The sequence below is a fragment of the Aulonocara stuartgranti genome (assembly GCF_965226115.1).
Source record: "Aulonocara stuartgranti genome assembly, chromosome: 5".
Lineage (NCBI taxonomy): Eukaryota > Metazoa > Chordata > Actinopteri > Cichliformes > Cichlidae > Aulonocara > Aulonocara stuartgranti.
Window position 1 is genome coordinate 40475093 of NC_138943.1, and position 24923 is coordinate 40500015.

General features: G+C 43.4%; 1 protein-coding gene across 2 annotated transcripts in view; it reads left to right on the top strand.

Annotated features, from left to right (window-relative positions):
* Nucleotides 1-11210: 11210 nt before the first annotated feature.
* Nucleotides 11211-24923, top strand: part of LOC309707026 (uncharacterized protein) — a 28135-nt gene continuing 14422 nt past the window's right edge. The window contains exon 1 of one of the 2 annotated variants that reach the window (XM_082534118.1): nucleotides 11211-12676. The gene's annotated coding sequence lies outside the window, so the exon portion shown is untranslated. The other variant, XM_082534116.1, reaches the window with a different exon arrangement.

Sequence of the window (24923 nt, forward strand, 5' to 3'; positions counted from 1 at the left end):
TGGTAAATGGCCTGTACAGCGCTTTACTTGGTCCTAAGGACCCCAAAGCGCTTCACACATCCAGTCATCCACCCATCCACACACACATCCACACACTGGTGATGGCAGCTACAGTGTAGCCACAGCCGCCCTGGGGTGCACTGACAGAGGCTGCCGGACACTGGCGCCACCGGGCCCTCTGACTTATATATCATGTTTAACCTGAGTAACCAAAGAGCGGGGTCTGAAAACGATGAAGCCGGGAGTCCGCTGCTCTCGCCGGCTGTGTGACCATTGAACCCCCCGGCTTGTTATCGAGTGGGTGGATCCTCATTGCTGTGCACACAGGCCTGTGGCTTATAACCAACTCCAAGTTCAGACTCAGAGGCTGCTGAAGCTGTTTTCTGGAACAGAGACGTGTTGGATATAAAACCAACTCTTCTTTATGTGTCAGCACTGAGGAAAGGAGCAGCTTCGTTTCTAAGTGTATGAAGGACTGTAGCAGTGTGTGTGTGAGCTTTATTTCACAGACAGAACCATGTCAAAAACACAAGTTCAGGTAAAAACAATACAAAATCAAAGAGTCTGATCAGAAGGATTAAACAGAGGAGTGTGGGACTGTTTTTAACAGACAGCAGGTTAAGCCAGGCTGGAGGAGTAAACTGAGCCTCGGTGTGAGCAGCAGTGTGTTTGACAGGAAGCTGAGATAAACAGTCTGGAGCCCATTTAGTGCTTCATATGAAAGTGTGAGGATTTGAAAGCAAATCTAAAATCAAGCAGGAGTCAGTGTGAGAATGATTTGTGCTTTTCCTCAGTCAGATGCTGGGAGTTTCAGTTCATCCATGTTCAGCGTGCTGTGCTTTGTGTAACAGGAGAATATGACAGTATAAATCAAGTCTTCATGTCACTGAAAGCCTCCACAGTCTGCTATGGAGGTGCATCAGTTTGGATTTACAAGAAGAACATTTCTTAAACCTGCCACAAGATGGCGCTCCAACAGAAGGGATGTCCACAGTGTAACACAGACACACACATACTAGGGATGGGTATCGAAAACCGGTTCTTGTTGAGAACCGGTTCCCACTGTTTCAATTCCTTGGAATCGTTTGCCACTTTTAAAAACGATTCCCTTATCGATTCCAGTCGCCCCGAATGACATCATCACGTTGAGTAGCGTCTTTTACCCAGTAGGAAACACGGCGCCTGAGCGGCACAGACGCTCAAAAGTTTGGTTACACTTTATGAGAAAGGATGACAACAGGGCAACGTGCAATACTTGCAAAGTAGAGATTTCATCAAAGGGAGGAAACACTACGAATATGCAAAAGCATTTGCTCACAAAACACGCGATTGCGTTCAACGAATGTCGTGTTTTTGATCCGCTCCGGACTAGCGAAGCTCAACCCAGCAGCAGCGGTAGCGTTTCCACGTCCTCTCCCGTTAATACTGCAGGTAACTAATCAATTAGCATTGCATATTATGTTAGCGCGATTTACCTTATTACAAAACCTGCTATTACTGTGCGTTGCATTTAGTGACCATGATGAGACAGACAGAGTCTGGCTGGCTCAGATGCTGGCAGTTCTCGCTGCAGTCTACCGGTAGCGTCTCCTTTCAGGCCAGGATAGACGAATGTCACCCAGCAGTGTCTAAGTTTGTGGTCAAAGGCTTGCACCCATTTGCCACAGCAGATGCCCCCGATTTCACTTTGGTAAGTGAATGTGTTTAATTGTAGGCAGGGACATTACTGGATATTCTTGTGTAATTGCTACAGAATAATTTATGTTAAACTTTGTTATTGCTACAGGAGAATATTTATTTTATTATTTTACATATACATTTTTTTTCCTGGGGACCCTGTGACACCCCATTGAAGAGCCGTAGGCTGTGGCTCTCTTAAGATCTCACTGTTGGGTTTGTAAGGCCATGTTACTCTTCTCTTTGAACAAGATAGAATATCTTGTTCAAAGAGAAGATATAAAACACAGTTCTAAGCTAATCGACTTTAGTGTTCTCCTTTTTAAAAAAAAAGAATCGATAAGAGAATTGATAAAGAATCGAATCGTTAAACAGAATCGAAAATGGAATCGGAATCGTTAAAATCTTATCAATACCCATCCCTAACACATACTGTGTGAATGTGTGAGTGAATGGGCTTTCAACACAAGGCTCCTGCTGCTACCTTTAATTACATAATTAGCTAACAAGAACAAACTGTTAATTACCACCAAAGAACGGCTCCAGATTTTAGCTGCTGACCATTTTGTGAAACGTTGATTACATCAGCTTATTGTTTATTTTTCAACCTTAATATCACCTGCTTTAAAGGAGCCTCGTTCTCTCGCAGTGATAGTTTTCTTCACTAGATGCAGTGCAGGCACAGTCTGTGTTTCTAAACTACACACTAATATTCACTGTTGTGCAGCTAAATCCTCCCTCTGGATGGGAAGAATCCCTGTCAGGCTTCAAACACCTGGCTTGGTGTTCTGGAGCTAATGTGTCACCTGTGAGGACTCTGAGATGAACACACAGCAGACACTTAATAATAATAATAATGGACTGGATTTATACAGCACTTCTCAAGGTACCCAAAGCGCTTTACAATACCACTATTCATTCACTCTCGCATTCACACACTGGTGAAGGCAGCTACGGTTGTAGCCACAGCTGCCCTGGGGCAGACTGACAGAAGCGAGGCTGCCATATCGCGCCATCGGCCCCTCTGGCCAACACCAGTAGGGTAAAGTGTCTTGCCCAAGGACACAACGACCAGGACAGAGAGCCCGGGGATCGAACCGGCGACCTTCCGGTTACAGATACGCTGCTGTGATGCAGCACAGCGCCACCCTGTGGTCATCACTGCACTGGTGACACTACAAACAACAAGTATACAGGATGGACGGTGGCCCTGAGAGCTCACACACACTGCTGCTTCTAAAACACCATGAAACAGGAAAATGCTGTGAAAGCACAAAATAATCACAGTTCAAAGAGACAATAGTGACAGAAACAGAGGCTTCACTGGTGCTGAGGGAGAAATCCCAGAGAAGCTTCCTTCCTGCCAGTATACGAGCCCACCAACAGAGACAGGACCAGTTCATCCTCCATCACTTACTGTGGCTCACGTTGCTCTTCTGTTGCTTTGCATCACAGACGTGTCTTTACTGGCTTCTTGTTCTAATTGCACTTAGAAACATGTTGTCTTTAACCTGTCACAGCTGCCCAGATGTTGCTGCTGAGAACATGTGGAGCTGATTCATGTAGTCATGTGTCTGTGAACAGCCAATCACAGGAAGACTTTCAGAAGCAACAGAAACTCAGAGGAACAGCTGAGATGTGCTGAGTGACACAAGAACTGACAACAAATGTTAAAGTTCAAATGGTGGTTTTGTTTGCAGGGACTGTGAGTGGATGGAGATCCTGGTCCTCCTCAGCTGTGAGTTCTTCCTCTGTCATGAGAACCTCAGGGGGAGAACATGTGCTCACTCTCAGCTGCTTTAACAGGAAAGAAGCTCTTTTAGATCAAAGCTGAGAAACTGTTTGTAACAGCGAACTCTGTCACCTTTCTCTCCTCAGTCTGCTGCTGGACAGGCCCATGAAGCTCTGCTGTAAAGGCTTCCATGTCCCAGGCTTCACCTTTACCTGCTGACCAACGGGAGGCGTGGCCAAAACAGCGATGGGGAGTGGAGCAGCAGGTAGCAGAGGTGAGTCTCTTGTATGCAGCCTGTTATCTGTGGGACCAGGGAGGACGTGACAGCAGATGTTGCTGATTCAACATCTGTGTGACAGCTGGAGCAGCACAGTCTGCAGGAAACATCTGTATATGTAGGAGACACCAAGGTTTACATGGTGGAAGCAGACGACTGACTCAAGCAGCCTCACATCACAGGCTGCTGGCTACAAGCACATGACCACAGTGACTGGTTTCACTGGTGTCTGTCCCAGTCTGTGGCAGAGATACAGGAAGTCACAGACAGCCTGCACACAGCGTTTCCTCTGGAGTGTGTTTCACACCCTGTTTGTGTTTCTCACTAACATGTTGTAGTTCTTCCTGCACACAGCAGCACTTTGATCATTTCTCCTGCTTTTCTTCCTTTTCTAGCTTTTATACACTGACAGTAACACAGAACTCCAAAGTCATCATTTGAGGATCTTATTAAGAGTTTCTGTGAGTTTAGTGAAGTCAGCCTCTCAACAATAAGTGTGTGTGTGTTGATTATCTAATGTTCAGAGAGGACTGCACTGATGTAGCATCCAGGTGAGCAGCTTATGAGCCAACAGGGGAAATTTAGCTGTATTATTGTTGTTTAAATGTAATAATTTATGATTTCATGTTCCAATATTTCACTTTTCCCAACGTTTTGTTATCATTTGGTCTGAAAACCATGACAAACAGCAGTGTTACAGTTGTTAGCATTAGCTGCTATAGAGCACTCAGTCATTGTATTGGTGTTAGTGACATGAACATATCTGAGCTAACTGTGTGTTCCTGATGTGCAGCAAACCCAACTGTCCCTGTGTTTTCCTGCTGTAGACATTATCCCCATGATGCTGACATCCTCTGGTGGGACGAGCTCACACGTTTATGGATTCAGATGCTAACTGGACCAGACTGGTGTCAACCTTTGTGCTATAGAAGCAAATCAAAGAAGAACCAGTTGAACCTGAGCTGTCTGTAGTGGTGACACCAACACCATGTCACCTGCACATGCTGACCCAGGGTCAGTGTTGAACCTATAAGCTGTGTCCTCACAGTTCAATATGTCCTCACTGCACAGGTCAATGACATCAGAGCTGTAATGTTGTTCCCGTCTCACTAAAACTTCTGGCATAAGGTGACTTTTCTGGGTGATTCCTACTCCAGGGTCACCAGTTTGAATCCCTGTGTTACTGCTGGGAACATGCTGCTAAAGTGCCCTTGAGCAAGGCCACGTCCAGCTTATGAAGCCAACCCTGGGCTCTGCTTGCTGGCAGTGACAGAGTAGATGAAACAGCTCAGTGGATGCTAACTCACAGCTAACAGCGCTCTGTCATGGATAAGTGAAATAAAGCTGACTGACCCACAGCTGCACACAAACACCTCCAACACCTACAGGTCAGCAGATCCACTGCTGTCTCTGATGGGCCCAAACTTTGCTTGTTCAGCGTTTGCTGCTGCTGACTTTGAAAATCACACCAGACATGGAATCAAATATATCGACTCAGCTTAGACTACAGAGAAGCTCGGCACTGCTCACAAAACTCAAACACAAAAGGCTTTTTAAAGACAACAATCACTTTGACAGACACACAAACATGACTGAGTACAGAGGAGCTGCTGGTTTGAAGCCACAGAAATGTTCAAATGTTCAAACACACTGCAGCGTTGCAGCCGTGATGCATTTGTGCTGCTAAGGCCACACACATCAGCTGCCTTACATTTTAGTACCAGTTCATCTCTGACCATGGCAGCACAGTCTTTCCAGTACAGTGATGTTGGTGGGGACATTGGGGACTGATTGTTCATTGGCTGTAAGCCGGTCACATGGACGTTTAACTGGTGCTTTGATTGCTCTGTAGTCTGTTGTGCCTGTGAGCTGCTCCTAAAATGAGACAGATTATAATTGTCACCATTCTGTTAATGACTCTTATTATGTGCGCTCTCCTCCACTGTCACACTAAACACATTAAACCTTTATTTTTGTGTAAAGTCAGGATTTATTGGCTCTTCTTAAAAGCGTCATGAAGTGCAAAACTCAGCAAACATTATACAAAAGTAGATTTAGAAGCTGAACTGAAAACATTTAAAGTGACAGTCAGCACAAATCCAGCTGACATCTCCATCCAACCCAAGTCTTCATTTAAAGTCATTATAACTGTGACACACGTTTGTTACAGTATTGATCCTGCCTGATGCTGCAGGGCCAACATCATGAAACAGGCTCAGCATTTATTTCCATTATGAAACTTTATCATTAAAAACAAACCATTGTTCTGCAGTCGTCCCAGGACTGTCGGTCAAACGTTCTCTCCACATGTTTAAGGCTGAGCTCACTTTATCGTCTGCCTGAAGGAGGAAAGCAGATGTTACTAAACATCACAATAAAACATATGAAATGGGTGCACATGAGGAACGTCTGCACTGTTAAAGCCATGCAAACATCTTCACACATGAAGCAGCAACACCTCTCAGTTTAGCAGCAGCTGGTAAAAGCCACAGTGATCCTGGAGCCTCCCTGAAGGACTCGTTCATCAGTAACTGTCAGGAGGACGATTAAACCTTCTGCACACGTCCTGTAGTTACACACTCGGGAAGAAAGACGACGTCCTCGCTCTGCAACATGATTTGTGTTTCATCCAGGACACTCAAACACAGATTAGTCTCCAAATATTAGACGCACTGGTTCTTCATGCGTTTCTACCTGAGCACTCAGAGTCATTTCTACAACAGGCCTCCTTCACCTGCTGGTGCCTCTGTTTCTGTGTTTGGCTGTTTCCATCAGTGCCTGATGTTTGTGATCTTTGATCTGTTCTGAAGTCTCTCTTTGTAACACAAATGTTGTTTGGCTTCTTTTGCAAACAAGGCAAAAGAACTTTAATGGATTCATTTGCTGATCTTACTGTTCTGATGCAAAGCCGTCCTTTCAACGCTTTAGAAAGAAAACCAAACAATGTTTTTAAAACTTTCCCAAAATGTAAAAGCTATTAAAACCATAAACTTCTGCTCCTTGATCATGTGATTCTTCTTCTAGACTGTCTGTAATTGTTATTGCTGATTGTCAATAAAGTTGTTTTTTATAAGTTATGTTGTAAAGGAAGCTTGTGGCGAGGGAGGAGGGGCGACTAAAAGCAGGTTCATATAGTGGGAAAGTCCTCAGGTCATGTGAGGATATTTACTGATGCGTCAACACTGTCAGATAAAAGAACGGCTGCTGCATTTGTTCTCCCACAAATAAGTTTGGTGATGAGTAAAAGAATTACAGATGATGTGGCAGTTTATACTGGGAGCTGGTAGTGATGTTACTGGCTTGAACTGGGTGGAGGACGCACTAATATGGAGGTATGTGGTTTGCTGGGACTCTAGCAGCGTGCTAGTGAGCACAGGTGATATGTCTTCAGACTCTAGGCAACATATTGTTTTTGATATACTTCATTTACTGTATAGAATCAAACACAGAGGGACAGAAGTGGATTTCTTATGGCTTCCTGTGAATATTGGTGTTGATGCAATGAACAGGACGATACGTTTAAAAAGGTGCAGCAAGAAGAAGTCGTGCAGGTTTGACTATAAAATACAGTGAAAGTGAGGTGAAGAGTATAATGAAGGTAAAGATGAAGGACGAGTGGCAGGCACACTGGGACAGAGACGGGAAAGGCAGATATTATTATACAGAAAACAGTCGTGTAGAAGAAGCTGCAGCAGAGACGAGGATGTAATCTGGAGAGTCAGAGTTGGTCACACAGGCTTGAATAGCACACTTAAAAAGATAAACATGACACAGGAAGTGTGACTTCTGTGGACCAGAGGAGACGTTTGACGGATTGTTAGCGTAGTCAGGATGCTGGATGGAAACGCTGTGCCTGATAGGATGATTACAGGCTGGACTTTGTCTTCCTGTTACAGATGGATCCAGGCCCTGGATGACTGCTGGACACAAATGACCCACACTAGGCTGCCTTCATCCATCCTTTCCTCCTTCATTGAGACTCTGAGTCAGCATGTATGTAACAGGGTGGGTACCTACAACTACCTGGATGGTGGCAGTAACAGCAGCAGTAACAGCTACAGTATGTTCAACCCTGATTCTTTTGTCCCCAAACAGAGAAACCCGACTCATAGTGTGTTAAAATATTGATATTTCTTTTTATTCAATCATCTTCCAGAAGAGAGAGACCTCTGCACAGCTCAAACGCCAGCTGCAAGAGCTCTAACATTAGAATACATTAGAAAAGTATTGTAGACCTGCACCAGACTGGGAAGATAAGATAAGATAAGATAAGATAACCTTTATTAGTCCCACACGTGGGAAATTTGTTTTGTCACAGCAGGAAGTGGACAGTGCAAAAGTTATGACGCAAAATTTTGAATACAATAAGAATAAATACAGTACACAACTGTACAGAATAGAATAAAAGTGAATCTACAATAGGCAAGCAGCTTGGTGTGAAAAAATCAACTGTGGGAGCAATCATCAGAAAATGGAAGACATACAAGACCACTGATAATCTCCCTCCATCTGGGGCTCCACGCAAGATCTCATCCCGTGGGGTCAAAATGATCATGAGAACGGTGAGCAAAGATCCCAGAACCACACGGGGGGACCTGGTGAATGACCTGCAGAGAGCTGGGACCAAAGTAACAAAGGTCACCATCAGTAACACACTACAACGGCAGGGAATCAAATCCCGCAGTGCCAGACGTGTTGCGCTGCTGAAGCCAGTGCATGTCCAGGCCCGTCTGAAGTTTGCCAGAGAGCACATGGATGATACAGCAGAGGATTGGAAGAATGTCATGTGGTCAGATGAAACCAAAGTAGAACTTTTTGGTATAAACTCAACTCGTCGTGTTTGGAGGAAGAAGAATACTGAGTTGCATCCCAAGAACACCATACCTACTGTGAAGCATGGGGGTGGAAACATCATGCTATGGGGCTGTTTTTCTGCCAAGGGGACAGGACGACTGATCCGTGTTAAGGACAGAATGAATGGGGCCATGTATCGTGAGATTTTGAGCCAAAACCTCCTTCCATCAGTGAGAACTTTGAAGATGAAACGAGGCTGGGTCTTCCAACATGACAATGATCCAAAACACACCGCCCGGGCAACAAAGGAGTGGCTCCGTAAGAAGCATTTGAAAGTCCTGGAGTGGCCTAGCCAGTCTCCAGACCTCAACCCCATAGAAAATCTGTGGCGGGAGTTGAAAGTCCGTGTTGCTCGGCGACAGCCCCAAAACATCACTGCTCTCGAGAAGATCTGCATGGAGGAATGGGCCAAAATACCAGCTACTGTGTGTGCAAACCTGGTAAAGACCTATAGTAAACGTTTGACCTCTGTTATTGCCAACAAAGGTTATGTTACAAAGTATTGAGTTGTATTTTTGTTATTGACCAAATACTTATTTTCCACCCTGATTTACGAATAAATTCTTTACAAATCCTACCATGTGGATTCATGGATTTTTTTTTCACATTCTGTCTCTCACAGTTGAAGTGTACCTCTGGTGCAAATTACTGACCTCTGTCATCATTTTAGGTGGGGGAACTTGCACAATCGGTGGCTGACTAAATACTTTTTTGCCCCTCTGTATATTCATGTAACCTCAATAAAAGAACAGTGTTACGGGGGAACGGACGAGAGCAACTGTGGTCAAGCGAAGGAACGGCATTGGTCCAGTTCTCTCCCGTGCACGAGAAACATAAAGAACTACTCGTGTCTTGCTTTGCTGTGTAGCTGATTGTATTGAACGATCCAGCGAATAGGTTTATGCTACAAACCTATCAACCATAAATTTCACACCGAGCCTCGACTCTCACGGCCCGGTACCAAACGACTCACGGACCGGTCCGTGACCCGGGGGTTGGGAACCGCTGAGTTAACACATGAGTAGTTCAGGGCTGCACGTCATTTTCATTGTTAATATCTTTGTGAAAAGCACATTGATGTGAAAATCTTCATGAGAGTCAGAGGCCCTACAACAGGATTAAAGATTCATTTAAAAGAAAATCACAAGTTATTATCATGTGATCATGTGATTTCCTGTGATCAAATGTCCCAGGATGTGAGTGGGCGTTAAGACGTCCAAGTCCCTCTTCAAGCAACTTAAAGAAGTCCAGACGCTTTTCTTTCCAAGCTCCTTCGACAACATCATTCATAGAACAACTTCCAGCTTCTTTTGCTCGGCTACAGTTTGGATGGATTTGCATTTAAAGATGCAACAAGACTAAAATGGTTAGGGTCAGGAGGTCAAAGGTCAGAGCTCCTGTGGGTCTGAGGGCGGCCTCACGCTGGAGAAGGATGAAGGAGTCTGACCTGAGCCAGTGTTTGACATGAACACATCAGCACTGCTGTCAGTGAGCCTAACGACAGCCGTTAGCATCATTTCAGTGTTTCAGTCATAAAAACACTTCCTGTCTCTGTGGTGGTTACAGTGACATCATGCAGTTTGTGCTTTGACCTCCAGAGGGCGACAAATCAGCACAGACAGAGAGCTCCATTCAAACTTTGCTGCCATCAGGAATAATTCTTCAAATATAATCATCAGTGTTTGAGCAGTTATGATATCAGGGACAATCTAGACATGTGTGACAATACTGAACATGTCACATGACACACCTCAAACATCATGTGATCCACTCTCAGTCTGCACTTTCATTCATGACTTCAACAGGTTGAAATGAGCTTTGAAGAAACATTCAGTGAAATAAATCTTTCATGGATTCATGTGAGCAGCAGATGAACTTTGTACCAACAACATCTTCAATAACAGAGTCTGAATGAAGCTCAGGTGTTGATGCTGCTCACTGATTGGACGCTTGGTTTCAGCTCTGCTCTCAGTCTTTACTGCACAGGTGAAGGTAGAAAGTGTGACTGGATCTATAGACTGGAAACAGAGAAACATGCTGAACATTTGAAGCTTTGCAGCAGAAATGTTCATGTTACAAATACAGCAGAGCTGGTCTGGGATCAGTGTGTTCACACCTGCAGCTACAACAAGGTTTCATGTCTCCACACGTCAGCATGTGAACTTTACTCTGACTCAGTCTGAGCAGTCAGACGGCATATTTTTAAAGTTAACACATCAGCACACACAGAGCTGAGCCCCTCCCACCTGTGCTGAGTTTCAGGTGGAGTCCCGCCTCCTTCCAGGAAGCAGCTCACCTGTGTGTCCGTGTTTAGTGTCCAGGGCCCTGTTTCAGGAAGCCGGTTTAGCGCAAACTCTGAGTAAGTATACCCTGAGTTAACGAAAACTCTGGGTTTTCGGTTTCACAAAGCGAGTTCAGATGAAGCCTGAGTGAGTTACTATGACGACACACTCCGTGAAGCTAACCTGCCCCCTAGCAGGTTTACTTCAACTAACCCTGACCTTCTCCGCCTCTTTGTCAGACATGGCGTGTCCCTTGCTTGAAGAGCCAGTAGATGTTGAAGCCCAAATTCTCCGCAGAGCTCTCCGCCGGGAGAGAGTGATTAGAGCGCGTTCGGACATTTTATCATTTCCTGATCATTTTCTGTGTGAACGTCATCGTTTTTCAGCACAATCTATAATTTTTTTGAATAACATCCTCAGGCCTAATATTGCTCATGTGACACATCGCGGACATCCTCTCAGTTCTGTACATATTATTTGTATTGCACTTCGGTTTTTTGCAAACGGGAGCTTTCTGTATAATATTGGTGACGCTGAGCACGTTTCCAAGGCTACCGTCTGTCGGGCAGTCAGGAATGTTACAGTTGCACTGAAACGTCTCCTGTACTCGTTTGTGGTGTTCCCCGGTCATAGACCCACAAGATTTATCAAAGAGGGATGCCACAAAATTGCAGGTATCAGGATGAACGAAACTTAATTCATGATGTGGTGATACTTGAACTACTACTTAAATTTTACATTTATGTTCACGGTTCCCAGGCGTGATTGGCTGTACAGATGGCACTCACATTCCAATCATTGCTCCTTCAGTAAATGAAGGAGACTATGTGAACAGGAAGTCTTTCCACAGCATTAATGTACAGGTACATAGTTCCCTGTAGCATTTCAAACTAACAAATTATTTCATTATAGTAATGGATGCTAATTTGTGTTCTCTGCACTGTGAAGATCATATGTGATGCTGCCAACATTATCACAAATGTGGAAGCCAAGTGGCCAGGCTCTGTGAGTGGTGGTGGTGGAGGACCCCCACCTGTTTTTCGGGCCTCCGCTTTTTTTCTGTTGGCTATAACGGGTCACATTTGAGCATACAGAGTAAGCAAATATGTACTTGTAATGTGCTCAGATAATTTCAATAAGTGCTTACAGAAAGAAAATTAATGTAGCCTCTAACTGCAATTGATTTACATCGGACAAACTGACCAAGCACTATGGCTCATAATACAATTACACCTTACCTGTTTGGACTATATTTTTATATTTCATTTTTACTTGCTGCCAGGAACATTTGGGGCCTGTTGGGTTGCACCTGCGCTCACATCACGTCACAAAATAAAATGTATAAAATAAAAAATAAAATAAAATATAATAAAATAACGTGTTGAATGGGTGGAAATCCCTAGATCAATGTTTAAATTAACACTCACGCATTGACTCTGTCGGCTATGTTTTGCCATGCATGCTCTCTTTCTTTTGCAGCTGAGGCTGTGTTACTTTTTTTCCGCGGAATTTGCATGTTATCGGCATATGCTGCCATCAGAATTTCGGCCTCAAGCGCTGTAAGATACATTGACCGCGCCTTCTTTCCCTCCGTCTCCATGGTGACTCGCTTAATCTGTGCTCCACTAATCAGGGCTTTATGTATCCTCGTGCGCGTGCTTAACTTGGGGTTAAAGCAACTCCGCGTTGACTGAACTAATTGTTATCAGCCTTTCTGAAACCGAATATTCCGAGTTGGACAGTTCGGGGTTACTCAACCCTGAGTATCGTTTTTCACTCTGAGTTTTCTAAACCGGCTTCCTGAAATAGGGCCCAGGTGTGGAGTGGAGCTTGTTGTTGGTGTGTGAAGAAACTGTAAGTTTGCTTTGTTTCCTCCTTTAACAGTTTGTCTTTAGGAACTTTACTGTTTGTTCAGCTCGTGTTTGATTTCTTCACACAACAAACTGTGTGTGTTTGTATTTCCGGTCTCTCCATTAAAGTCAGTGTGTAATTGTTACGGCTGTGGCCATGTGTGGCCTGTTTTCTGTCTGTGTTTTCTGTACTGTGCTTAAGACTTTTCCAGGTCCCTCCCCTAATGAGGAGTCGTGAGCGACTGATTGGACCATGGAGCGGTTGACTACCTTCAAAAGGCCGCTCTGACAGCTCCGAGAGGGGGAGAGAGAGAAAACCTCGCCGAGTGGGTCTGGGAGTTTGCAGACGGCAGTGGGGGCGGAAGCTGCTGGGGCCGTCCCGAAGCCTTCCAAGGGGCGGATGCCATCGGGGGCGGAAGCTCCTTCTCCGTTCAGTCTCCTGAATTTGACCCGGCTGGCCAGGTTGGGGCGGGTCTGGTGACGGAGGATCTCAGGCTTGCCCTTCGCTTGAAGGAGGTGGAGCTGGCGGCTAAGGCTAAGGAAGTCGAGCTCATGCATCTCCGTATTCGAGCTATGGAGCTTGATCATTCCCGAGCGAGAGACGCTGCTCCCGTTCCTGTAAGTACATTCCCCGACCCTCCCACCATAGACCAGTTTAACGCTAGCAAGCAGATTGTTTTGGTGCCTCCTTTTAGGGAGGGAGAGGTTGACTCGTATTTCACTGCTTTTGAGCGCATCGCAACCACTTTAAAATGGCCAAAGGATGTCTGGAGCCTGTTGCTGCAATGCAAATTAATAGGAAGAGCGCAGGAGGTCTGTGCGAGTCTTTCTATTGCTGACAGCTTGGGTTATGAGGTTGTCAAATCCACTATTTTGCGGGCTTATGAACTAGTCCCGGAGGCGTATCGACAGAAGTTCCGTGCCTGTCGCAAGTTTGACAGTCAAACGTTTGTGGAATTTGCACGTGAGAAAACTGTCTTATTTGACAGCTAAAGGAGTTGATCCTGTTGGAAGAGTTCAAGACATGTCTCCCTGAAAACATTGTGGTGTACCTGAATGAGCAGAAGGTGGGGTTACTGTCTAAAGCCGCGGTCCTTGCCGACGAGTTTGTGTTAACTCATCGTGCTGCACTTTCGACAGAGCGCCGTGAGTACACTTCCTCACCTCGTCCTGTCAGAAGTTATAGGGTTTCCCCTAAGCACCAGATACGTTCTGCTGCTATTCCTGTGTCAGATCGCAAATGTTTTTACTGTCATGAAATCGGGCACCTTGTTGCTGCTTGCCCATCACTACAGCGCAGGGAGCAGACCAACACGGTGAGGAAGCCGAAAAGTGTGGGTTTCGTTCGTTCTATGTCAGCTTCCACTTCACCTAGCAATGGAGTGGGAAGTGAAGGCTTTGATGAGAGCTACCGCCCTTTTGTGTCGGAGGGGTTTGTTTCGTTGAATGAAAAAGAGGAGGATCGGGTGCCGATCATGATTCTGCGTGACACTGGGGCCGCGCAGACTCTTATTTTGAAGGGGATTCTACCTTTTTCTGATGACTCTTTTTGTGGTTCGGATGCTCTTGTCTGGGGTGTAAAAATGGATGTACTGCGTGTGCCACTGCACAATGTGTTTCTTCAATCACCGCTCGTTTCGGGTTCGGTACCGGTTGGCGTGCGCGACCAGTTGCCAGTGCCCGGAGTTGCGATGATTCTGGGGAATGATTTGGCTAACGGAAAAGTGTTTTCTACTCCGAGAGTGGTTGAGATACCAGTGCCTGATATTTCATTATCTAACCCTGTCGCTGAGGAGCGTTCCTCCTCTGTTTTTCCTGCTTGCGCGGTAACTCGTGCGCATAGGCGCAAGTACGGTGACATGGATTTATCTGATTCTTTTCTCTGTGCTGGTGGTGGGCCGGAGTCTGAATCTGAATCCCGTGTTCCACTGACGGGCGACTCTGAGGCGATGCTGTCTGTTAGCCCATCAGTGACACCTCAACTTTGGCACAGCAGAGTGACCCGACTCTTGTGAGTTGTTTTTCCGCTGCCAACTCTAGCGACCAGTACCCTCGTGTTTATAGTGTCGAGGATGATGTGTTGATGCGTACTTGGTATCCGACTACAGCTGGTGATTTGGGTTGGAATGTGTTTAAACAGGTTCTGGTGCCTCAACAGTACCGACCCAAAGTTCTTAGTCTTGCCCATGACAGTTTTTCTGGACATTTAGGTATTAGGAAAACCTATCACCGCATTCTGCATCATTTCTTTTGGCCAGGATTGAAGAATGACGTTGCTAAGTATTGTCGTTCTTGTCACACCTGTCAGATTAGTGGTAAGCCTAACCAAGTCATTCCACCCGCTCCCTTACACCCTATTCCAGTTTTGGGGGAACCTTTTGAACACATCCTCATCGACTGCGTTGGTCCACTCCCTAAAACAAAATCGGGTCACCAGTAACTCTTGACTCTAATGTGTGTTGCTACCCGTTTTCCCGAGGCAATTCCATTGCGCACCCTTAAGGTGAAACCAGTTGTTAAGGCATTGGTGAACTTCTTCTCTATTTTTGGTTTACCAAAAGCTGTTCAAACTGACCAAGGCTCTAATTTCATGTCTTTTTTTTTTTTCTCCTGCCTGTCCCATTTGGTTCTTTAGCCATCAGAATTGTTGTCTGAAGACCAACAAGGATACCCAATGGATTTACTTTGCCAAATGGATCATCGTGGCATTGCCGTATTGGTCCATTTGGTCGATCTTTGTTTTTATTATTTATTATATTTTATTTTCAGATGTTACAGACGGGACAGACATGAGTGAGGGATAGGAAAGGGAGAAAGAAAGAGGAAGGAAAGGAAAAACAGAAGGGGAGAGGGACAGTGAGAAAGGGGGGGAGAAAAAAAATAAAAATCTCCTGGATCACCTGTTGAGAGAGGAATAGAAAACAAGCAAAAAAGACAAAAACAAAACAAAACAAAGCAACATACTAAACACAACACCATCGCATTAATCTAGCTAAGTGTAAACAGCAGTAAATACTAAATATTCAATGTTGTTGTGCAGCACGCAGGACAGATGTGCTTCGAAGTAGCAGCCAAGAAAGGTGTAATTTGGGTCTACGAGCAGTGAACACCCGTGTGCATACCTGTGTGGATCAGCGCGCTTGTATTCCAAAGGTTTCTCCATGTAACGATCTGCTAGGGAGTGTGGGGGGGCCACAGCCCCGTCCTCCAGGGTGTGAAGCAGGTATGGAGGAGATCAAAACTCCAGACCTCCAGAGGCCCCCAGAACACAAGAGACCATGGAAGACCAACAGAGGGGCAGCCGCGCCACTGTTCCAGTAAGAGCTGAGGAGAGTCCCAGATGAGGGCTCACCCAGCAGCCGCGGAGCAGAAGCCAGGGGGAGTTGCAGTGACGCGCCCATGAGCTCCGCCGGCTGCCAGCTGTGCCTGAGTGACCGAGCCCCAGGCCGAGAGGCCGAGGGCACCCCACCTCCGAAGGGGCCCGAGCGAGCCCCAGGCTCCAGGCCCCGATAAGCGGCCGCCAAGGAGTGAGCCGGTGTGTACCTGGACGCCCACCCCCAGACACAAAGAACCACCAACGCACCGACACCTGAGGGAGTCCGCCACCGGCAGGGGAAGTGGTGGTGGGGGGAGATAGGCCTCCAAACCTTGGAGGGCCTGAGGTGTCCCCAGAGAGGTGGTGTCTGATACCCAACCTGACATATAGACACAGACATACAGGCACACACAGACACAAACTTCCATTCCCCCCCTCATGCTCTCATATGCACTCACTCCACACTCAACCAACGTGGAGACAGACATAAAGAGACGCTGTACACACGATCACACTCCCCAAACGTACTCTACAAACCGGGTCTAGGTACCCTTGCCCCTGGAGGGGGGAATTGCACCCAGACCCAGGTGTTGTTACCCTTTTCCCTGCGGTGGGGAGAGGCAGACCACCCCGACTCCGTAGCAGCAGGGAGGCCCCACACTCCAGACCGCAGTCGGACGGCCAACTCCTCCTAGCCCTCCCGCTCCAGCAGGCCGCAGAGAATGGGGGTGAGAGAAGACTCCAAACCTCCCTCCACCCGCTCATTGTAGTGTTGATGCATGTGTGTTCTAAGGTGCAATTAAAACCCAGGAGGGCATGGAGCTACCTGCCAAGGAGCAGCAGGTAAGCACATAGTCCCTCCTGATAGCCCTCAATGTCTAAGTGTGTTTAAAATTGAGAGGTGGGCAACGACGCCAGGGGTGAGGTGTACACCCTGATGGTAATTTGGACTCCGTGATTGTGCCCACCCCCAAGATCCTATATGTATGTGTAATGAGAGTGTGAATAATGTGAATGTCTAAGTTGTGGGATAAAATTGAGGCAGAGGCAGCCAGAAGGGGACAGAGGGGGGGTAGCCTCCTCTGCACCCTGGTGACATACCCCTACTCCAAGGCCCTGCATGTGTGGGTGGTTGTGGTGGAGCGGGAAGAGGGAGGCAGCTGGAGATGGGGAGGGAAGGAAGGGAGGGGCAAGTGACCCCTCCCTGGGGCCAGGTCCCCCGCTGACCCCAGTAGGCACTCCCATACTCCGCGACCCGCCAGGGATGGGCCCCCATACACCCACCCGCCCACATCCCCGACAACACACAAACCAGGACCCAAGGCCCCGAGGCCCGGCCAGGGCCCCAGCCCAGAGACAGAGCGCCCCCAGAACCTCACGCCCATCCCGGACCCACCCAGGGGCAGACAGGCTACCAGGTCAGTAACCCACGTCCGTCAGCACAGACCCTCCCCTAGCCCCACTGCACGCAGCCACGAGGAAACAGTCACCCGAGAGCCAAAAGAGCCCCCACCCGGACATGACCGCTACCCCGGGTTGAGCCCCCCAAGGAAGATGCCTCCGGGGAACCCCCCGACGCCCTAAGCCTGTCCCTACCCCCACACCAATCACAACAGTGAAGGCGGGACCAAACTATGACCCCCCCCACCCCCACTAGGTAATGGAGCTGATCAAAGGAGCCCAGAGCAATTGATCTGATGTGGTGGCAGAGGCTGTATCAAGACAAATGTAATCTAATAGATAATTTCTATATTGGTTAGAATTAAGATTATTTTTATTTTTCCAGTTCATGAGGACTGTTTTCTTGGCTATGCATAGGGCAGTGAAAACCATATGGGCTATATTCTTTTCTGAAATGACATTATCTAAGCTGCCCAACAAACACACTAAGGGGGAAGTTGGAATGTTACATTTCAGACACTTTGATAAGTCTTCACATATCTCGCGCCAAAACTTCTGCACTGGTGGACAGAACCAAAGAGCGTGGATGTAATTGTCTGGTGTATTGCCTTGACAGTGTGAGCAGTTGTTGGAAGATGTAAAGCCCATCTTGAACATCCGATGACCTGTATAGTGCACTCTATGTAGTATTTTGTATTGTATTAATTGCAGACTGGGATTTTTAATCAATTTAAAGGTTCTTAAGCAAATCTGAGACCAGAAGTTTTGGTCTAAGCTGACTGATAAATCTGCTTCCCACTTTGCAATAGGAAGGGATATTGATTCATCTAATTTAGAAAATGTTCTGTATATTTTAGATAATAATTTGGGGAATTTAAGAGTAAGGAAATGTGCCGCACTTGGTGGTGTTTGTAATTCAACTTGACTGAGGTTAAATTTCTTTTTTACTATGGATTTAATTTGTTGATATTCTAAAAATCTTTTCTTGTTGATTCCATATTGTGCAACTAGTCTGTCAAATGGAATAAATTCTGTTCCCTCTAATATATGTTCTAAGTATTTAATTCCTTTACAACTCCATTCTGGGAAATTAATTATATTATTGTTTTGTAATATGTCAGGGTTATTCCAGATAGGTGTACGTTTGCATGGGATTAATGAAGACTCCATTATTTTTAGAAACTCCCACCATGCTGTCAGAGAAAAGCTGATGTTGATGCTTTTAAAGCATTCATGTCTTTTGATGTTTGAGCTAATAAATGGTAGGTCTGAAATCTCTAGATCCTTGCATAGTGCCTGTTCAACATCTAGCCAGGGCTCATCTAAGAAGGTATGTTTTGACCATTCTGAGATGAACTGAAGCCTGTTGGCTAAGAAGTATTGGTGAACATTAGGCAGATCTAATCCTCCTCTATCCTTGGTTCTTTGTAGCATTTTTAAGCTGATACGGGGGGGTTTATCTTTCCAAAGGAATTTGGAAATATATGAATCCAGAGATCTGAACCAATCTTGTGATGTTAGGGATCTTGTTAGGGATCATCAAAAATAAGTAATTTATTTTTGGCAAGATCATCATTTTTATAGTGGCGACCCTTCCCATGAGTGATATGGGTAAAGATTTCCATCTAGTCAGATCGCCTTCTACTTTCTTTAGAAGTGGGATGTGGTTTAATTTAGTTAAGTCTGAAAGCTTAGGAGAAACATTAATACCTAAATATTTAATATTTCTGGATTGCAGTGGGGCAGAGGAAGAATTATGGAAGGAGCAGTTAATGGGGAGAACTGTAGATTTTGGCCAGTTAATTGAATAATCTGAAACTCTTGAAAACCAGTTTATTAGAGTAATTACCTCAGAGAGGTTGGTTTGTGTGTTTTGCAGAAAAAGCAACACATCATCCGCATAGAGACTGATTTTATGTTCTACGTTCTTACATTTTATGCCCTTAATTGTTGTAGCCTGTCTAAATGCTGCTGCTAGAGGTTCGATAAAAATTGCAAACAGTGAAGGGGAGAGTGGGCATCCCTGTCTGGTGCCCCTCAGGAGACAGAAGCTGGAGGATGTCTGGTCATTTGTTCCGATACGAGCTGTTGGGGAATTGTATAATAAAATTGTCCAGAATTCTTTGTAGAATTCTGCAGGGAAGCCGTCTGGACCTGGAGCCTTATTATTGGGCATACTTATCAGGGCTTCCTGGAGTTCACTTGGCGTCAGTGGCGAATCCAGTTCCATTGCTTGACTGTCTAGTAATTTTGGAAGAGTTACGTTGTCAAGGAACAGATCAATTTAATTTTTAGATGGGTTTATTTGTGGTGAGTATAAAGTTTCATAGAAATCCCTAAAAATGTTCAAGTCAAGTCAAGTATTTATTTATTGTCATTGTCAAGAACAATGAAATTGCGTTTGGGGCTTCCGTACAACCCGTAAAAAAACAAAACAAATACCCCTTAAAACCCAAGTGTAAATATTTAACCCAGTGTGACTTCAGTGCAATGAGACAATCCTTAGCAACAACATGAGAACAAGACAGGTAATGTTCATAGGACATTCAGACAAAGACCTGAGAAACATGACAAAATGCAACAATGCAACCCGTTCAATATTATTGTACTGTGAGATATGATGGTTGTCTATTTAAGAAAGAGGGGGGGGGGGGGGGGGAGAGAGAATAAAGATATAATGCACCAATGCAAACCAGTTCAGTGCTATTAAGAAGTTGGATATGGTTATTGTCCGTGAGAGGGGGGCAGAGAGGGGAGGGGGGCAGAATTCAGGAGCCTCACAGCCTGTGGATACAGGCTGTTGGCCAGTCTGGATGTTCTGGCCTGTATAGACCTGTACCTTCTCCCTGAGGGCAGCAGGTGGAAAAGGTGGCGCGCAGGGTGATGTTGGTCCCGCAGGATACTGTGCACCCTCCTCAGACAGCGAGTGGGGAATGTTGTTTATTCTTCCAGGGTCATATATTGTGTTCCCCGATAAATCTTTATCAGCACATATAATTGTTTTTTCTTTATTTATTTTTAACTGGTTTGCTAGAAATCGACCTGATTTGTTACTGTGTTCAAAATTCTGCAAGCGAAGTCTTTGTATAAGGAATTGTGTTTTTTTATTAATAGTTTCATTTAATTCTAGTTTTGTCTTGCGTATTTTGTTCAATGTTTCCTGATCTTGGTCGCACGCGTAGGCTTCTTCTAGTGATTTGATGGTTTTTTCTAATTCCTGAATATTTTTGTTTTCTTCTTTCTTTTTGTGTGATGAGAAAGAAATTATTTTACCTCTCATCACAGCTTTCCCTGCTTCCCATAGAACAGAAGCTGATGTTCCGGGAGTGTCATTATAGTCTAAATATGAAGTCCATTCCTTTTTAAAATATTTAATAAAGTCTTCATCTTTAAGCAATGATGTATTAAATCTCCAGTTTTTACTTGGCGTAGTATTATTCTTGTGCATTAGTGTTAAAGATACAGGAGCATGATCGCTGACAGCTATAGGATGAATCTCAGTGTCTGAAATGTCGTTCAGCAGTGAGCTGCTGACCAGAAAATAATCCAGACGAGAGTAGGAGTGATGAATATGTGAGAAAAAAGTATATTCCTTACTGGTGGGGTGAAGGGAGCGCCATGCATCGCAAAGACCAAAGTCGCTCATATACTGTTTGATTATATTTGTGGACTTCCAATTGCGCTGAGTTCCTGTTGTGTTGAGCCTATCCATTTCTTCATTTAGTCCAAGGTTGAGGTCACCGCCAAGAATGAGTGTGCAATCGAGGTGTTTTTTTGTATTGTATTGTATTGTATTGTATTGTATCTTTATTTGTTTCAGACATATAAAACAAAAAACAATATATACACACTACATATATTTTCATTTACAGATACGAATATATATGTAGATATACACACACACACGTATGTGTTCAGATAAACAAAAAATATATAATGAAATAAAACAAAATCGTCTGACATAATGTAACAATGTTTGGTCTGAAAAGGAGTAGGAAGAAGTATGAACATACTTATTAATTCCTACCCCTGCTCAACATCTTATTGATCCCACATAATTCACCTAATTCCCATCATCACATACTCCACACGATACACGAGGAGAACCTATATAAACTTGGCTACCGTGATTGATATAATTTGGATATAATTTGATATTTTTATACATACAATGGGTGATCATCTTTATCGGTATCATATTCTTCCAAAATCAGTTTTCGAAGTATTTTCATGAACTTACTAATTCCTGAGCATTGCTGTAGATCTATAGTAAAACTATTCCACAGTTTTACCCCATAAATAGTGACACAAAAGGTTTTAACCTTTGACCGTGCTTTAAGAATCCTTAGATTCAATTTCCCCCTCAATTCATAGTCTCCTTCTCTGTCATAGAACATCCTCTGTATATTTCCTGGTAACATATTGTATCTGGCCTTGTACATAATTTTTGCAGTTTTATATTTTATAAGATCCATAAACTTCAGTATTTTTAATTTCAAAAACATGATGTTAGTATGGTCTCTAAATCCTGCTTTATTAATCATCCTGATTGCTTTTTTTTTAATTTTACATATTGGTTGAAGTGCAGTTTTATATGTGTTTCCCCAAATTTCCACACAGTATTCCAAATATGGCAATATAAGTGAACAATAAAGTACCCGGAGTGATTTGGAAGGCAAAAAATATTTAACTTTACTTAGTACGGAGATGCTTCTTGACAGTTTGGCTTGTATATGCTTTATGTGAGGTTTCCAGCAGATTTTGTTATCTATTATCACACCCAGAAATTTTGTATCCGAAACTTGCTCTATTTCAACATTGTTTACTAATAATTTTGCTCCTGCATCTTTTTTACAATTTCCGAATAACATAAATGTAGTTTTTTCCAAATTTAATGATAGCTTATTTCTATCAAACCATGTTTTCAGTTTAATCATTTCTTGTGTGACAATTTCCAAAAGCTGCTGTAAGTTCTCTCCAGCACAAAAAATATTTGTATCATCTGCAAATAGAATAAACTGTAGTATATCTGATGTTCTGCATATATCATTGATATAGAGGATAAACAGCTTTGGTCCCAATACTGACCCCTGCGGAACTCCACAAACAATGTCCATACACTCTGATTGATATTCCCCAATTTTCACAAATTGCTGCCTGTCTCTCAAATAACTCTTTACCCATTCTAACACCACTCCTCTAATGCCGTAGTACTCCAGTTTATCAAGTAATATGTCATGATTAATTGTGTCAAAAGCTTTTTTTAGGTCAATGAATACACTAACTATACATTGTCTTTTATCTATATTGTTGGTGATATTTTCGATCAGTTCCATTAATGCCAATGATGTTGATCTATTTGATCTGAAACCATACTGACTATCCATTATTATTTTGTGTTTATCTATAAATTTGTCAAGTCTATTACTAAAGACTTTTTCCAGTATTTTTGAAAATTGAGAAAGTAGAGAGACAGGCCTATAATTTGTGAATTGGTGTCTGTCACCATTTTTAAACAGTGGTGTTACTTTAGCTGTTTTCATTTGTTTTGGGAATGTACCAGTTTGTAAGGACAAATTGCAAATGTGTGTTAAGGGTTTGGAAATGCCCTCTATCACTCTCTTAACGATTTCCATATCAATGTCGTCAGAGTCTGTAGAGTTTTTTGTTTGTGATTTCCCAATATCAATGATTTCCATTTCTTCCACCACCGTTAAGAACATTGAATGAGGATTGCGGTCAATGAGTCTAGTTTCTTTCTCTACAGAATCTGTTATATCAGGAATTGTTTCAGCCAAGTCTGGCCCAACACTTACAAAGAATTTATTGAACTCATTTACCACATCTCTCATATTAGTAATATTTCTATCATTATTTGCGAAATACGAAGGATAGTCTGCCTGCCCCGAGCCCTTTTTGATGATGGTATTTAATGTTTTCCAGATCCCTTTAATATTATTTTTATTCATAATCAGTAATTTTTCATAGTATTCCTTTTTACATGACCTTAAAATACTCGTTAATTTATTTTTATATTTCTTGTATTTATTTTCAGCTTCTGTACTTCTGTTCATTATAAATAAAGGTATTTTTCTTCTTACATGCATTTTGCAATCCTTTTGTAATCCATGGGCACTCTGCATATTTTTGTTTTTTACTATATTTCTTTACTGGGCAATGACTATTATATAACAGTTTAAATTTTCCTAAAAAAATCTCATAAGCTTTATCAATATTTTTTTCCTTATACAGCATCTCCCATTCTTGCTTGAGTAAATCACTTTTGAATGCGTTTATTGACTCTTCTGTTCTCACTCGTTTGTATTTTATTGTGTTTTGCTGTTTAACCTTCCTGTAATTGCTGTTATACACTATAAAAACAGGTAGATGATCACTGATGTCATTAATTAGGAGACCACTTATGGTTCTATTTTCTATTTCATTAGTAAATATTGTCTATTAGGGTTGCCGACTGTGCTGTAATCCTGCTGGGCTTAGTGATCACTGGAAAAAGTCCCAAGCTATACATTGTATTAATAAATTCCTCTGTCGCTCTCTGCTTGTTTGGATTTAGTAGATCTATGTTAAAATCCCCACAAATGAACATGACTTTTTGATTTGTCCTAATGAATGTTTTATCTACCCACTCCTTAAAAATTTCAATATTAGAACCTGGTGTTCTATATATACAGCTTACAATGACATTTTTCTCTTTTCCCATACTAATTTCTATTGTTACATACTCTAATATATTATCTACCGCCATCGTCATTTTTTCTACCATCTTGTATTTTAAATTTTTATCCACAAACAAGGCCACACCACCGCCATTCTTATTCTTTCTATTTGTAAGATTTAATTCATATCCATCTATTACAAAGTCCTCTCCTTTCTGTTTATTAATCCATGTTTCAGATACTGCAATCACACTGAATGGATGTGTAAATTTGCTTAAATATTCCCTTATTTTGTGAAAATTTGCATATAAACTTCTACTATTAAAGTGGATTATAGATATTTTGCCGTCGACCTTGACAGTTTTGTTGAATTGTTCTTCAGTATGATAGTAGCAGGTATTTTTGATGTTAAAAAAGTTCAGTTCTGGATCAATGTCCTGCTCTGTGAAGTGTGTTTTGTATTCCGTGTTTACTGGTGAATTTATCTCCTGATTAGCAATCCTTTGTGGTAGCAATGTATAATTCCCAGATAATGAATTAATTGATTGTTTCATCCTTGAATACGTTACGCTTTAGCTTCCGTTGTTGTCTTCTATTACCTGCTTTCATGACTGTAGATTGTTTGTCCCGCTCCTTGCCTTTGTAGTCAAGTGACCTGTTAATATTTTTCCAGATCCTGGATGCATTTGATGACCAGCACCTTGGCTTCCTCCGGTGTACCGTTGAGCTTTATAAATATTTTACAGTTTGCAGTCCAGGTGTTCTGAATTTTACCCAGTTTCTTTAGGTATCGTGCTTTCTTCGCTATGTCAGCATTGGATTTGGTTAGATGGTCATTCATGTAGACGTTCAGAGAG